Source organism: Mesocricetus auratus, unplaced genomic scaffold, assembly GCF_017639785.1.
Source record: "Mesocricetus auratus isolate SY011 unplaced genomic scaffold, BCM_Maur_2.0 Super-Scaffold_100676, whole genome shotgun sequence".
NCBI classification, from domain to species: Eukaryota; Metazoa; Chordata; class Mammalia; order Rodentia; family Cricetidae; genus Mesocricetus; species Mesocricetus auratus.
The window spans coordinates 164,244,425-164,258,973 of NW_024429266.1; the positions used below are offsets into that span (position 1 = coordinate 164,244,425).

The following is a 14,549-nucleotide window of genomic DNA, read 5'->3' on the forward strand; positions in this document are numbered from 1 at the left end:
GTTGTCTTAATTTTGTTTATCACTTCCTTAGTTGCACCAAAGTTTCTTGGTGTTATAATCTCATTTGTTGTTTTCATATTTGTTCAAGCCTGTGTCCTTAATGTGTTATCTACACAATTTGCCCCTTTATCAACAGTTTGAAGTGTTTCCCCTTTGTTTTTGTATAGCAAATTCAGAGTTTCATATTTGTATTTAAAAGTTTTACTCTGACTTAATTTTGGTGTGTGCTAGTTTCATTCCTCTTCATGCTTACATCTAATTTTGCTAATTTACTTAAATTTACTTAATAGACTATCAATTTATACTGTATATTCTTGGTGCCTTTATCAAGAAATAATACACTATATGAATGTAGGTTAACTTCTGGGCCCTCTTATTTTATTCTGTTGCTCTCTCTGTGTTTATGCAATGCAATCGTGTTTGGTTACTAGAGCTCCATGTCGTGTTTCATAGTCAAGTGTTGTAATGTCTCACCTTTTTATTTAGTTTGTTTTGGCTCAAGATTAGTTTGGCTTTAGTGGTTCCTTATGAATTTTAGGAAATTTTTTTGTTTCCATGAGGAAAGTGATGATTGAAGAGAAATTATACATACTCTACAAATGACTTTCAGTGGTGTGATGGTTAAAATTCATTGTCAAATTGGTAGGATTTGGGTGAAGACATAACTTCAGGCCTCTAGGTATGTCTGGGAGATGGTTTCCAGAAGCACTTAATTGATGAGAGAAGACTTAACACCAAGTGTGCATAACACTCTCCCTGGTTTGGAGACAATGACTATACACAAAGGGATCATCATGTAGTAAGCCATTTGATCACCAACATCCATCTATGGTCTTGACTGTGGATGAAACATGACCAGCCAAGCCGTGCTTCTGACACCAAAACTTTTGTGCCATGGTGGACTGTAACATGATTTAAAACATGAGGCAAAATAAGTCCTTACATCATTAAGGTGATTCTTGCTAGATATTTAGTACCAGCAATGAGAAATGTAAGTAATATAAGAAACTTGTTCAATTTAACAGTGTTGATTCTTCTGATCCATGAACATGGATTTTCTTTGATTATCCTGTGTTCTCTATAATTTCTTTCAGTAGCATTTGAGGATTTTCATTGCAGGGATCTTTCCCTTCTTTGGTTAGATTTATTACCAAGACATTTTTGTAGCTGTAATAAAAGGGAGTGTTCTTTTCTTTTTTTCAGGAATCCAATTATTGACATATAAATATGATATTTGAAATTTTTGATCTTTGTATCCTTAACTTTTACAATTTTAACAATTCCCACAGATTTTTGATAGAATGTTTTAGGTTTTTCTGTGTGTAAACCACATGCTCTGAAAGCAAGAACACATTAACTCCCTTCCAGTTTGGTTAATCCTTATATCTTCCTCTTGTTACGGCGTCCAATGGTATAAAAAGTCACGGAAGTCTTAGTCCTTGTCTTAGTCCTGATGTTACAGGAAGCACATTTAATATTTAGTCATTCAGGATGATATTAGCCATATTATTTTCACATGTATTTATTGTGTGTATATATGTATGTGTATATGCATGTATAAATACACACATGCTTGCCATGGTGCATGTGTAGAAGTCAGAGAACTACTTGTGGGATTTTTCTCCTTTCTTACCACCATGTGGATCTCAGGGATAGAATTCTGATTGTCAGTCTTGGAAGCAATATCTTTACCCACTGATCCTTCTCCGCAGCCCCAGCGGAGTATTCTGGTATCTATTTTACAGAAAAGTTTTCATTATTAAAAGATGCTGAATTTTACTAAATTTGTTCTGAATTTGTTGAAATGCTAATGGAGCTTTCTATTTTTTATTCTTCATTCAGTTGATGTGTCAGATCAGATTTGTCGATTTTCTCATGTTGAATCATTTTATATTTATAGGATGAATCCAACTTGAACATAACTTATGATCTCTCTGTTGTGGTGCTTATTTAATTTGACATAAAACCAAATATGAATCCAATTTTAGCTTTAAGCAAACAGGAATGTGTCAGTTTCCAATGATCTAAAAACCTCCAGCTAGAGTTCACCTCTCAAAGTTCTATGAGCAACCAATAATGAGACTTTTCATACCAAGACTTTGGCACAAGGCATGTAGGAGACATACAATAGCCGAACTGCAGCAGTCTTTCTTTGTCTTTGGTTGACTCTGTTGCCTTTTTGCTATGGCTCACATACATAAGTGGCTTGTAATACTAATTAATGAAGCCTATTTTTAAAGCTTAGATCATGAGTAGAAAGGGAACCTTGGAGAAAACCTCAGCTTAGCCATGAAAACACGAGAGACATGTTTTTCTAGGGTTGGTTAAATAGAATGAATGTAAATGCACTGTGCAAGTAAAACCAACAAATATTCACCTATTCCATTCTTGATTTGTTCTCATGGTAAAAGTTATAATTGCCTCACTTAAAGTTCATACTGTTACATAAAAGGGTCTCTGGAAGACTGGCTTAAAGAAGAGAGAGGTTCAACATTTCATATTAGTAAGTAGATTCTGATCTATTGCAGTTCAGGGATTTTTGTCATCCTCAGCATAACTAGAACTAAAAGAGTAACTCTGCATTATCATTAAATTGATAATCTGCAAATTGTCTATTTTCTTTATGTCTCTTTAGCAAGAATTTAGACATAAAGCCAAAACTGTGGGTGGCCATGTAACCAAAAATAAACTAACAACATATTGGGGAACAGCAGTGCCTTCTACAAACTTTATGTTAAACAAACCTACTTGGTATCTGCAAGTACCAACCCATTTGCAAAATCGGTAATATAAAATAAAAGATAATGACGAAGTAAGACTATTTTTCTCTACTGAGACCACTCATTACACCCTTGTCATCATAATATCCCCACTATCCTTTCTCTTTGTCTTGTTTACTACTGAAATATATATTACCTTAAACATGCCTTGCTACATTTTAAAATCACATGACACAAGAAATTGGGAGATGCTTATCAATATACCCTAGGCCACTAACTACTTGTACAATGTTGAAAATAATTTCTGAACCATACAGTCCACAAATATAAAAGGAAGCTATAGGTGAATTTTTTACCAGGTTAAAATGTTTTTGCATTACCCTGAAATAGAGGAATGTAGATAAATTTTCCATCCTTTAGAAATACTAGAACTTCTCCCCAACAACTAAAAATATAACCTTTAATACAGTTTGCAAATCTTTGAGATCAATTCTGATGACACAGGACTTTGGAGCAAACCACCAGTAGGACTGTAGCCAAGCCATATCAGACATTTCTGATTGGAGGGTAGGGACAGCTTACTGATTTTGCAGTTGTCGTCAAGGGTACATAAAGAGTGAGATTTGATAGTATCCACTGCTGACTTAGTTCCACAGGGTAAGGTTATAAATTGCCATATAATTGCATGGCTCCTTAAAAATCCATTAAACATATCTGATTCTATGAACTCCTAGGGCCAAATCACATATATTAATGATCCATGGTAAGGAGCAGGGGAGGTTTACCTTATTTGTCTCAGCATTATTGTCCTTTGATTCTTAATACATGTCCTTTTGTTCTTGAATGAAAGGACAAGTTAAAGGAATATGGGCTTTCTGTGCTTCTGCCGAGTCACTATTCTGGTATTTAGCTGTGTTAGTTTCTAAGCTGAAGGAGGCTGCTTTGAGTTTCCAAGGTTGCCTTTGAAGAATCTTTTCCTCAGAGGAACATCCTGCCTTCCTTTTATTACAGCAGTTGGCCAGAAAAATCTCAGTCTATCTGTGACTGTTGGGAACTGCTAGACTGCAATGCCATTTCCAACACTACAACTCTTCCACTAAACAATTTTTCTAGGAATGGTGCCATTATCACTAGCTACTTGGCTTTGCCAAAAGGCAATACTCTTGCAATAGCCCCAGCCCTGGGAATGGTACCAAATGATGCTTTAGGCAGAGGATAGGCAGTAAATCAGCAGGAAAAGCAGATACCTTTTATGTTTTTCCAGTCCACTGGCCTATCTCTCTCACCTTCTGCTTCTGTTTATGAGAAAACCCATCCCCCCTCCTTTGTGGTCCAGTCTTAGTGTTTTCAATAGGCAGGGTCTTCATCCATCACAAAAGAGAAAATTCACACCTTTTGAATCTAGTGTGATCAGATTTCTGTATGACTAGCCAGAAGGTCCTGTTTCCCCAGCATCTCTTATAGATCTGGAGTATGTGCTGCATGGGGAAGTGGCAGACAGTAGAGAGGGAGCCAGGAGAGAGACTCCAAACAGCAGCAGAAGGTATTTTCACAGTCTTTCACTCTGGATGAAGGCTGTCTTCTGATTCCAGACTTGATGGAAGCTGCTGCTTTGGTCAGCAAGCATGACTATGTTGCCTGCATTTGCTAGAGTATAAAAATATGGGCTCATGCATAAAGATCATTGATGTGGAATATTGTTTTAACTAGACAAAGATTTGTCTAGTTACATTTGTTTATGCTGAGGAATACTACTTTAACTTTGTGAAGGTGTGTTACATTTGTTTCTGTTGCCTTTGTTGTTGAGGTAAAGGTGTGTTGCCTTTGTTTATGATGTATTTATTTAATGATGCAAGGGTGCATTGTATTTGTTTGTACTGCATTTCTTTAATTATGTAAAGATGTGTTGCATTCGCTTCACTTTGCTGGCCTAAGGCCCCGATCAGTCTAATAAAAAGCTGAATGGACAATAGTTAGGCAGGAGAAAGATGGCAGTGCTGGCAGGCAGAGAGAGTAAGTATGAGGAGAAATCTAGGATCCACAGAAAAGAAGAATGAGTAAAGAAGAGAAGGAGGGAAAAAGAGAGGGACACACCCTGGGCCAGAAGCCAGACAAGAAGACAGCAGCAAAGAAAGAAAGAAAGAAAGAAAGAAAGAAAGAAAGAAAGAAAGAAAGAAAGAAGGAAGGAAAGAAAGAAAGAAAGATGAAGGGAAATAGGTTAAGTTAGAAGAGCTAGAAAGAAACGAGCCTAAGCTAAGGCTAATCATTCAAAACAAATAGTAAGTCTTCCTGTCATAATTTAGGAGCTGGTTGGTGGTTCCCAAAAGAAAGCAGGGTACAGACAATAGCTATGAGATACTTCTTGCATATAGCTATTTGAAGGCATCTGCTTCTAATGAGCATCCCTCTGAAACAAGTAGTCTTTTTCTTTTTTGGTTCACCATTTGTCCTCCTTTCTCTTTCCCTCTCTCCCATGCCCTAAGCATTTTTCCTTCATTTTTTTCTTTCTGAAAGTTTGGTTGCCTAGGATAAATTGGGTTGCTATATGCTGACTTAATTACTGTTCCTATTTGGCCACAGGCAATTATTAATATTTCCAATCTATATGCAGTTTTATGAGGTATCCAAGGCTCAGAAGCATGTGTGTATGTGTGTGTGTATGTGTGTGTGTGTGTGTGTGTGTGTGTGTAATGAGAAACCTTATGAGAGACTAACACTTCATCTTTTCATTTGAGGTATTGTGTCTTAGTGTCACCTAATATAATTTAAGATATTTCACTTAAAAGGAAAGATGTGCTCCTTCATTATTAAGTTTCCCAAGTGGATTAATAACACAGAGAACACTGGAAAACTGCCTATCTGTCTTCTTTCCCTCCCCTTTCTTCAAATCTGAGAGTTTATTTTACATCTATTTATCTATCTACCATTTATTTACCTATAACATTCCTATCCATCCAATGTGTCCAGCAAACAAATACTAGTGAAGGGAAAGCTGAGTCTTTAAAAGTTCTCTGTTACTCTTGCCAAAATAGAATCCTCAGTTTTTTGCCCAGGAAATGCCACCACAGAAGGTGGTAAATTTGAGACCAACTTGGCTTTGTGTCTCTCTTGGGACCCCTAGATCTTGGAAATGGTTTCCTATAGGCTCAGTATTTTCCTTGTTGGAATTTATTTCAGTTTTCTTTATTTCTACTTTTAAAAACATGCCACATGAATAATGATGCCTCAGGCAGTGGAATTACTCCAGTAGCACAATTTAAACCTAGGACATATCCTGCCCTCACTTGCGTTTGTAATATGCCAACACGAGCAGTAAGGATTGTGCCCACACACGAACTGGCAGCATTTATCCCTCAAGGTTTTTAATTATGAACATGGAAAAGCCCATTTACTCATTTCAAGATATTTGATGCAAGTGTTTCTGAGGCAGAATCTTGAGTCTCCTTATTTCTTGTTGATCCCTGTAGTGGCATCCAACTCTGAGGGTAGCACCCAGGAATAAATGTCCTCATTGTTTAGTGCACTAGAGGAGAACAAAACAGGACTGTAAGATCAACCCCAAAGACTCAGTCGAGTAAAAGTTAGATGTCAATAATTCCATTACCATCAAAGAGCACTTACATGCAACAGGATTTTTTTAAAAAAGCAATATTATGTGATCGTGTTGGAATATATTGCCAATGTATGAATGAAAAATGAAAGAGTGTGCATATTATTTCATATGCCAAAGTCTGTAACTTCCCTTTAGTGCATTCCTAAAACAAACAGCGTGGTTGTTGGTAAAATGAGCTAGATAAAAGCACTCCCTAGGCTTTTGCACAGGGAGTGAGCAAAAAAAAAAAAAAAGGCTTTATTCCACAGCAGTGAATGAATAGAGAGTAAGAAAATGTCACTGATAAATTTGGTGAAGTACAGATGGTAACAGGACACAAACCATACATTAGATATCAGTAGAGGAGCTTTAAATTTATGCCTGCACTGATTGATTTGACATCTGCTGGAGATGGCTCTTTTGTAAATTGAATTGACAGTAGCATCACCCTCCCCCCCCCGTTCCCCCCAAAAATGAGGAAGTGAAACCAGCAAGACGTTTTTAAAAGAGGTACAAGGCACCACACCCTTTAACCATGCAGCAAAGGGTAAAACAGACTGGAAGCCTGTGTGTGGAATCTGAACGAGGAAGGGTGGGAGAGGGAGCAGAGGGGAGGGATTTCTTTTTGGTTTCTAGCTGGCAAGAGAACCCGGCAGCGATCCTGCCTCTTTTGGCTTAGAGACATTGAAAACGACAAGCAAAGTTTTGTCTTTGTTCCCTGCTTTTCATAAAACCAAAAGCTAAAGCTTGTAACTCTCTCTTGTCCCAAGGGAGAGTGTGTAAAAAGGAGGGAAAAGAAGCCGTGTGGGTGAGGGGTGGCAGAGTAGATCCGGGGGGACAGCGGAGGAGAGGCACAAGCCAGTCTCTGGCAGGAGGGCGTGGATACCGGTGCAAGCTCGAACAGGTCCAGCCTTCTGGAGACCTGTGCCAACAGCAGAAGGGGACGGACGGAATCTCTGTGGGCAGACCAGGGTGTGGATCAGCGGAGAGCACCCAGCTAGAAACTCCCCTGGATCCACCCAAAGGCTCCGGACCTTGTTGGTCCCTCTTGGCCCTGTGAACCAGCTTAAGGAGAAGTTTTCCCAAGGGAAGGTACTCCACAGATCGGACCTCAGAGGGGGCTCAGGTGAGTGTATTTGTGCGTGCCTTGACAGGAATGGGCTCTCTCAATCTGTCCTTTAGCCAACTCATTGAGCGAGGTGGAGGGAAATCAAGGGCTTGCTCCAGGGAAAAGAGGAGTAACTCTTATGAAAGGGAAATGGTGCACAATTCAGGGCTCCATCCTTGTCCAAAATGGGAGTGGCTCAAGGTCTCATCCTAACCTGAGACCTAACCTGAAAAGAGGCACCGCCTTTCCTAGCACCTCTGCAGGTGTTAGAACTGGATTGTTGACAGCAACATGTCAGTGGTTGTAGTAAACAGGTTTCCAGGACCCCTGCGCCCTTAAGCTATCAACCCTCGGTAGGCTGACCTGTTTCTTCCAACATAGTAGCTCCCCTCCTTACCCTCGGTAGAGAATGCATGTCCTCCTATAGATTGTAGCCATCTGGCAAGTGGGGGGGAGGCGGCGGCGGCGAGTCCTACATGTCTCTCCACTGCCCACTTCTGGGTCTTGGGGGGGTGGTCCAGGTTCTCTCAGCCCCAGCCCCAAAGTCCCTGTCTAGCGTTAGTCTCTAGAGATAATTCTTGGGTGCAGTGGCGTTCGCCAAAAGCCTCCAGCTTGAAATAAGCGATCCTGAACTGCCAGGTTAGGGAAAAGACAGAGGCTCAGCACCTCACCTCAACAGAAAGCCATGGGGGGCGAGAGGGTGCTGGGGAGGGGGTTGGACGCCGGTTGCCATGGCTCCCTCGTAGCCGGGGAGCTGGGGATGCCAGTCATGGACAGTCCCCTTTTCCTCTTTGTGTCTCTCCTTGTCCTTTTTCTCTGTCTCTGTCTCTCTCTCTCTTTCCCCCCTCCCTTGAGTGAAAGTGTGCATAGGGAGGGAGCAGGGAGCAAGTGATTAATTTCGAGAGCTGGGATTGGAGCCCAGAGGCTGGGGAAACGTGTGGCTTTCTCCTTCCCCACTCCCTTTGGCTGCTAAGAACCTCAGTTTCTCAGCCAGGGGCAGGGCTGGGGAATTCCTGCGAAAAATCTGGGGCGGGAGGATCAGCAGCAGCACGGTTCAGGTACTGGAGACCAAGGCACCGAGAAGGAGAGGGAGCTGGGTGGGTGGTCTGAGGTTGGCGGGTGGAGAAGGGTGGGCGGGAGTGCAGATGAGCCACCAAGCACAAGCAGGTGTGCTCAGTACCTTGCTACTGGGCGGTGAGGGAGCCCCTTACTCAGCCTCGGGAGAAAGGCAATCAATACTGCCCCGCTGGCCAGAACTGCTAGTGGCAGCTAGCTGAAGGCGTGTGCACAACAGCGCGCTCTGGTTGGAAAGCTAGGGGTTGGGGGAGATAGTGCATGCGCGTGTCCGTGGGCACTGAGTTAGGTAACTCTTGAAGGTACTTCAAGATAGTCTCCTGGAGTGCCTACCTGGCTTGGAATTCCAGCTCTACCTTCTCTGTGGTCCGTGAACGGGACTCATTTACTCTGTGCCTCGGTTTCTCTCTTTAAGTAATAGGTATGATTATATCCTATTTTAAGTTGGAAGACTGGACTGGGATTATCCAAGGTGGCCAGTGGACAGGGGAAACGACTGGGGCCTTCTCTGACGAATAGCAATCATTTAGAAGTCAGCTGTCACTGATGTTTCTACTGTTGCAATTAATCCTCACATTAATTACATATGGTAGATTGTCGTTTCTTGGTACCTTTATCGAGGGCAGAATTCTGTTTATTAAATTTATTAAATATATAAACACTCAGTTCAACTTTTAAATATTGTTTGCAGCAACAGACTGAAAGGGAAAAACTGAGATGTTGTTAGGTTGGCTCTGAGTCCAGTGCTGGACAGAGGGTAGAGAGCAGCCCGGGAAAACGACTGGTGACAAGAAAATCCAGTTTCATCCACAATTTTCCATTTAGGATTTGAGATCATCTTTCACCTGCTCACACTGCCATTGGTCTTGTCTCAGTTTTGATCTCTTTGTGATACACCTGTCTAAGGCTTTCACAATTTGAGATGACTATAGAGTCTAAGATAGACCTGAACCTTCCCTCTCATGGTCTTCACTGCTCCAATGGATTCACCTCTCCTAAGGCAAAGTGTCCTGCAGTCATTACTTGAATGGTCCTGAGTAACTGCCATCTAATACATGGACACAGATGGCATTACTAGTTTGGTGTGGGTACTGGCTGTAGCAGCTGACTAGAGTCTCTTTCAGGAAATGCTTGTACCTACCTCCACATAGATGCACATGACTATGAAGATTAACACATATTTTGTGTTTTCACTTGCAGAATTCTTCCTTCTTTGCAAGCACCTCACAGTTGTATAGGTTTTACTTATCTGGCATTGCATGACAGGAGTTCACATCATGCACAGTGTGTTAGTATCTTTATGTTAATAGCCTCTTCCCATTTAGGCAAGTCATTTTAAATCAACTTTTAAAAACATTTTCTTACTAAAATACGTGTATATTTTGGTAGATTATAGATCATTCAGGCAAGTAGATACAACTACTTCAAACATCTTTATGAATTTTTTATTGAAATATATGTCACTGAGAAAAACATTACCTGCAAAGAAGCCTGCTTTTATATTTACTTATGAAATATTTTAAGATAGGAGCTATGTCATATCTAAAATGATGAAATACTTTATCCTGGTTCATTTTTCTGAAGAAACGAGTAAGAGTTGTGCTATTAGTTTTAACTGATAAAGGAAACTTAGGTAACAGAGTGGATACTCATGTCAGATAGGAAGGGACGATTGTCCCAAAAAAGGCTGTTGCATCAGTTCAGAGTGGAGTGCTGATCCACAGTGAGCATGGCACACTCACCTCCACCGTGTATGTTGTCTTTAAAAGGGACCTTGAGGAATTAGTGTGACAGCTTGTCTGAAATTCATGTGATCATTTACATATTGTTTCCCAGGAGCTCTGGCACTAAATGTCCTATTTATTAGAAATTAGTTTGCCCTTTGATTGATGACAGCCAACACTGTGATAGCATGTCATCTGCTCTGGAAACACAAATTTCACTTTTCCCCATTTTCTATTTCCCTTTAAAGACCTGAGTAGCCATACACTTGGAAAAGGCTTATTACACCAGACAAAGAGCAGCAGAAGAAAATGTGACAGATTGGAGGGTGTTGAGCCCTGAATTTGGGGAACCTAATTAACATGTCAAGGTGTAATCAAGAAGATGAACTTGTCTTTCTACAGAGGCTGTTGCAGTGATGAACTATACTTTATGATTCAATCAGGGCCCATGCAATTTTTTGAAACCAACTCTGAGAATACTGTATTTTCAATTATGAACATTTTGATTACAGCTTCATTGTAAGTAATTCAGTCTGAAGAGAATGCAATTATTATGGTGATTTACATACAATATGCTAAGTTAACACAGCTAATGAGAGAAAGCGTAATATTCTTTCTATTCATTCTTGGAAAATATTGTGCTGAGCATTCTTTGAAAGAAAAGATTACCTTATTCACCCACACTGGAGCCACCTACAAGTAGACTTGGCACTGAGCCATTTTCTCTTCTAGTAAAGTGAAATCTCTCACATTTTGGAGATCACGTGTCTTTCCTTCCCCTGGGGGAGGGACTGGAAACAATTCTCAATTTAATTAGATATGGTGCTTTTCTCTTTTCTTTGTATATTTATTAGAGGAAAGAGCTTGCATTTCCTAATTTTGGGGGCTGGTTAACACTTTAAACATTACTAATTGCTGCAGTTTATTGTATGTGTTTTGCAATCATGTGGTTAGTTAATTATAGCTTCCTCATTAGCACCACGTAGAGAATAATGAATTAACACATGCCTTTGATCAAAAGAACATCTAAGTGTATCTTTTGAGAATGAAAGTGTTATTGTCCTACCAAAAGTCACTATAATTTCCCCATGAAAATCAAATTGGTTGGAATTCTCCAGCAGTACGTTAGGAAGCTTGAGGAATGAGTCAGATTAATCATAAACAAGAGAGAGTAGAGCTGTGGTTGCTTGGCAACCCAACGTTATTCTGCAGTTTCTTCTGGTATATTTATCCAGTAAACTAGAAAATTCTGTTTTGTTAACAAATGTTTCAAATAGACCATAACTAATTGAGATTTTTGTGTGTTGTGGATTCAAAATGATCCTGCTTACCTTTTCATTGTGCTTAGATAATAAAAATATAAAAAGTGTACTGTTTTCATATCTCAGAATTTCCACTAAACAATGTCGGTTTCCACACAAATTGTTCCTATCAAAAGAATACAAATTGTTTATCTCTTTTGAAAGTCAAATCAGTAGGACTATGTGCAGGTGTGGTCATGAAAATAATTTCATTAAGAACCAGGTACAAAGCTTGAGGTAAAATGATTTCAGGTGAGATGAATCCCTCAAGTTATGATGTGAGATCATGGTTCACCAGGTGAACTGGCAACTGAGTAAATTTACAGTAGATATAAATATCTACATCAAGTGACATTAGCAGATAGAAAAAACAATGGTAAATGTATCGAATTTGGAAAATGCATCAATACATTCTGTGCTTTGACTATGTCTTATCACATTTCCCTTTCTGATGTTTGTTTGTATGTTATTTTCTCAGTGGTTAGAGAAATAAGAAATAAACACAACCACTGGCTCCCCTCTTATGCTCCCCTTTTCCCCAATTCTAAGAAGAGCAATCATATCATTTTCCCTACAGCCTATGAATTTTAGGGCACATCACAATTCAATTCTCAGATTGTAAATTCTTTGAGGACATGTGCTCCATTTTATGCACCTCATAAACCCTGATAGTCCCTGGCATGTTAGAAAGCACATTGCTGTGATGGTGAAATGCAATGGCTTTGTATTCAGGCTCCCAGGTTTTGAATCGAAGTGGCCAATGCACATGTTTTATAGCTAAGTCATTTTAACTTCAGATTGATTTCATTTGTAAAAATGGCTTACACATCTAGCTCATACTTGTTATTATATACATTACATGTGATACTTTATCTAGAGCCCAGTAGCACTTATTAATTTCCAGATTTTTGATTCACTTTTTTCTTTCTATACCATTTTTAATGTGTGAAGGAACAAAGAAAGATTGTAATTGCGTAGCCCCTTTGCTTATAAACAAACATGACTTGTGGCTCATGATATCATCAGATTTAACCTATATTTATTATGTGCACATATATGAATAGCTTATCTATCAGATCTTTCATAGATGCTGATCAGTGGTTTTTTTGGTGGCTGAAATGAGAAGTACCAAGTGAGTGAGAGAGAGAGAGAGAGAGCTGTTTAAGTTACTTATCCTATATCCACTACATCCATTCAATCATAATTTGTGGGGCTAGCAATAAGATTCCAGTGTCCTGCTATAATTTCCTTAGGTCTGGCTAGGTCTTCGCTAGGATCCTGCAGGCCTGAGTATTGACTCATAGTTGCCCTGTAGTTATGAAGTGTGATGGGAAAGAAAACATGCTTTATCCAGCCTTAGAGACTTTTATAACCAAACGTTTTGGGGGAAACAATACTTTATTAATTGAAAAAAATAAAATGCTATTTTCATTTACTGAGTATAATTTCATTTTTCAAGCAGAAATCTCTATGAAGATAAAAGAAAAGAAGCCATTATTGTGATGTTTTTGTGGATGAATGGAGTAAGCCACACTGAATTTAAATGGCTCCAGTAGGTTCATAGCTTTAGAATAGGCTTAATGGTCAAGAAGCCTGAGACTTTTGTGGTCTGAATACAAATGTTTTATCTTATGATTTCAGATGAAGCAGGATTAGTAATTAGATTTATATAAAATTACTCTATAGGTGAGTTTCAGCTTAAAAGCTTCTTGAGTATTATCAAACAAAGGGACAAATGAATGCCCTTTAGATCGAATATAGCCTTAATATGTATTTTGTATGACTGGTACTGGTTAATTTTTGATTAAAATTTTGATATAATACGTAAAAAGTGGAGATTATGGGTGTTTGAGAATGTCACATTTCATTAGGTATTTTAAAACTCAGACTTTTGTCAGGTCTTGGTAAAACGTGGCTTTTTCTTGTGTTTACTCTGGCCTTTTTCTTTTTGAACATTTTCATATTCCAAAGGCTCAATCGAGGTGATTTTAAAAAGTGTCTGCATATTTTATAACAGGGTTAAGGAAAATCAACAAGTTTGTTAAAGAACCTTGAGGATGTTAGTGGCCTTCATTGTGAGGTACAAACAGAAGTCACTGGGTAGAACTGTGGATTTTGACAGAGTCATGTAACTACTGTGCAGTCACAATGCCATCTCCTTGTTCTAACAGCTGCCACACCTTCTGCAGAGTAGTCAAGCTGACCCTCAGTCAGAAACTAAAGGGGCCTAGTGTGTGGAGACAAGCTATCTAAGAATGGAGCAGGATGGAGGACAGTCCACAGAAGATTGGGTTTGATAGGTTTGCAAAGAAACTGAGTACACTTTGAATGCTTACAATTTATAGAATGTGAATAATCAAAGGAGCAGCTTGAATTGTCATAAACAAGTCTCTTAAATTTGCTTTCATTGCCATATTTAGCCCTTTTTGTTTGTTAGTCTTCCCTCCATCTTTTTTAATCACTCCAGGTAGATGTGCTCATATCTTCCCCTGTGGCTCCCCAACTTCAGAACAAATTGTCCATTTCCCTGCTTTCCAAGGCTAGAACTGATACAATGGGAGATGCAGGTCAAGGAAAGTTTCAGAGGAATCAGGTTTGCTCTTTAAGCAGAGGTCCTTCTCCAAGGAAAGTTTTGCTGTATTGTTGGACACCATGGCTCCTGTGCTTGGGAAATAGAGGCTCAAGTAACAGTGGCATAGGCCTTTGCATCTTTGCAGGGCATCCCTGTCTTTGGGAATGTTACATACACAAGAAAAGAATAAGGAAACAGATCATGTGTACATTGCTGGGCAATTTGTGTTTCTGAAGCTAAGAGAGGAGTCATTCTTCATGATAAAAGACTCTAAGTAGGTAAGAAAAATGCAACAATTTTTGATGATGCTATTAGAGTTGATTGTGAACACAGTGTACTATTGTTAGACCTTTGCTAAAGAATCTATAATGACAATATCCATTATGAGTTGTCTTATAACTCAATGAATCCAAAAGAAATAAATAATCTAATCTGAAAATAAGGTTGGGAAGAAATAT

General features: G+C 39.2%; 1 protein-coding gene and 1 long non-coding RNA gene across 7 annotated transcripts in view; one reads left to right on the plus strand and one right to left on the minus strand.

Annotated features, from left to right (window-relative positions):
- Positions 1-6,057: 6,057 nt before the first annotated feature.
- Positions 6,058-8,311, minus strand: LOC121137262. Of its 2 annotated transcripts, none has more exons than XR_005874513.1 (2): positions 8,092-8,311; positions 6,058-6,243 (listed from the first exon to the last, which is right to left on the minus strand). It is a non-coding gene; the product is annotated as an uncharacterized LOC121137262 (long non-coding RNA). The 2 variants fall into 2 exon arrangements; XR_005874514.1 differs by having other exon boundaries at positions 7,818-8,311.
- Positions 6,975-14,549, plus strand: part of Chl1 (cell adhesion molecule L1 like) — a 191,325-nt gene continuing 183,750 nt past the window's right edge. For 2 of the 5 annotated variants that reach the window (XM_040739359.1, XM_013125011.3), the window contains exon 1: positions 6,975-7,438. The gene's annotated coding sequence lies outside the window, so the exon portion shown is untranslated. Of the gene's footprint in view, positions 7,439-8,326; positions 8,479-14,549 lie in introns of those variants that run through there. The other 3 variants (XM_013125014.3, XM_005085752.4, XM_013125012.3) reach the window with 2 other exon arrangements.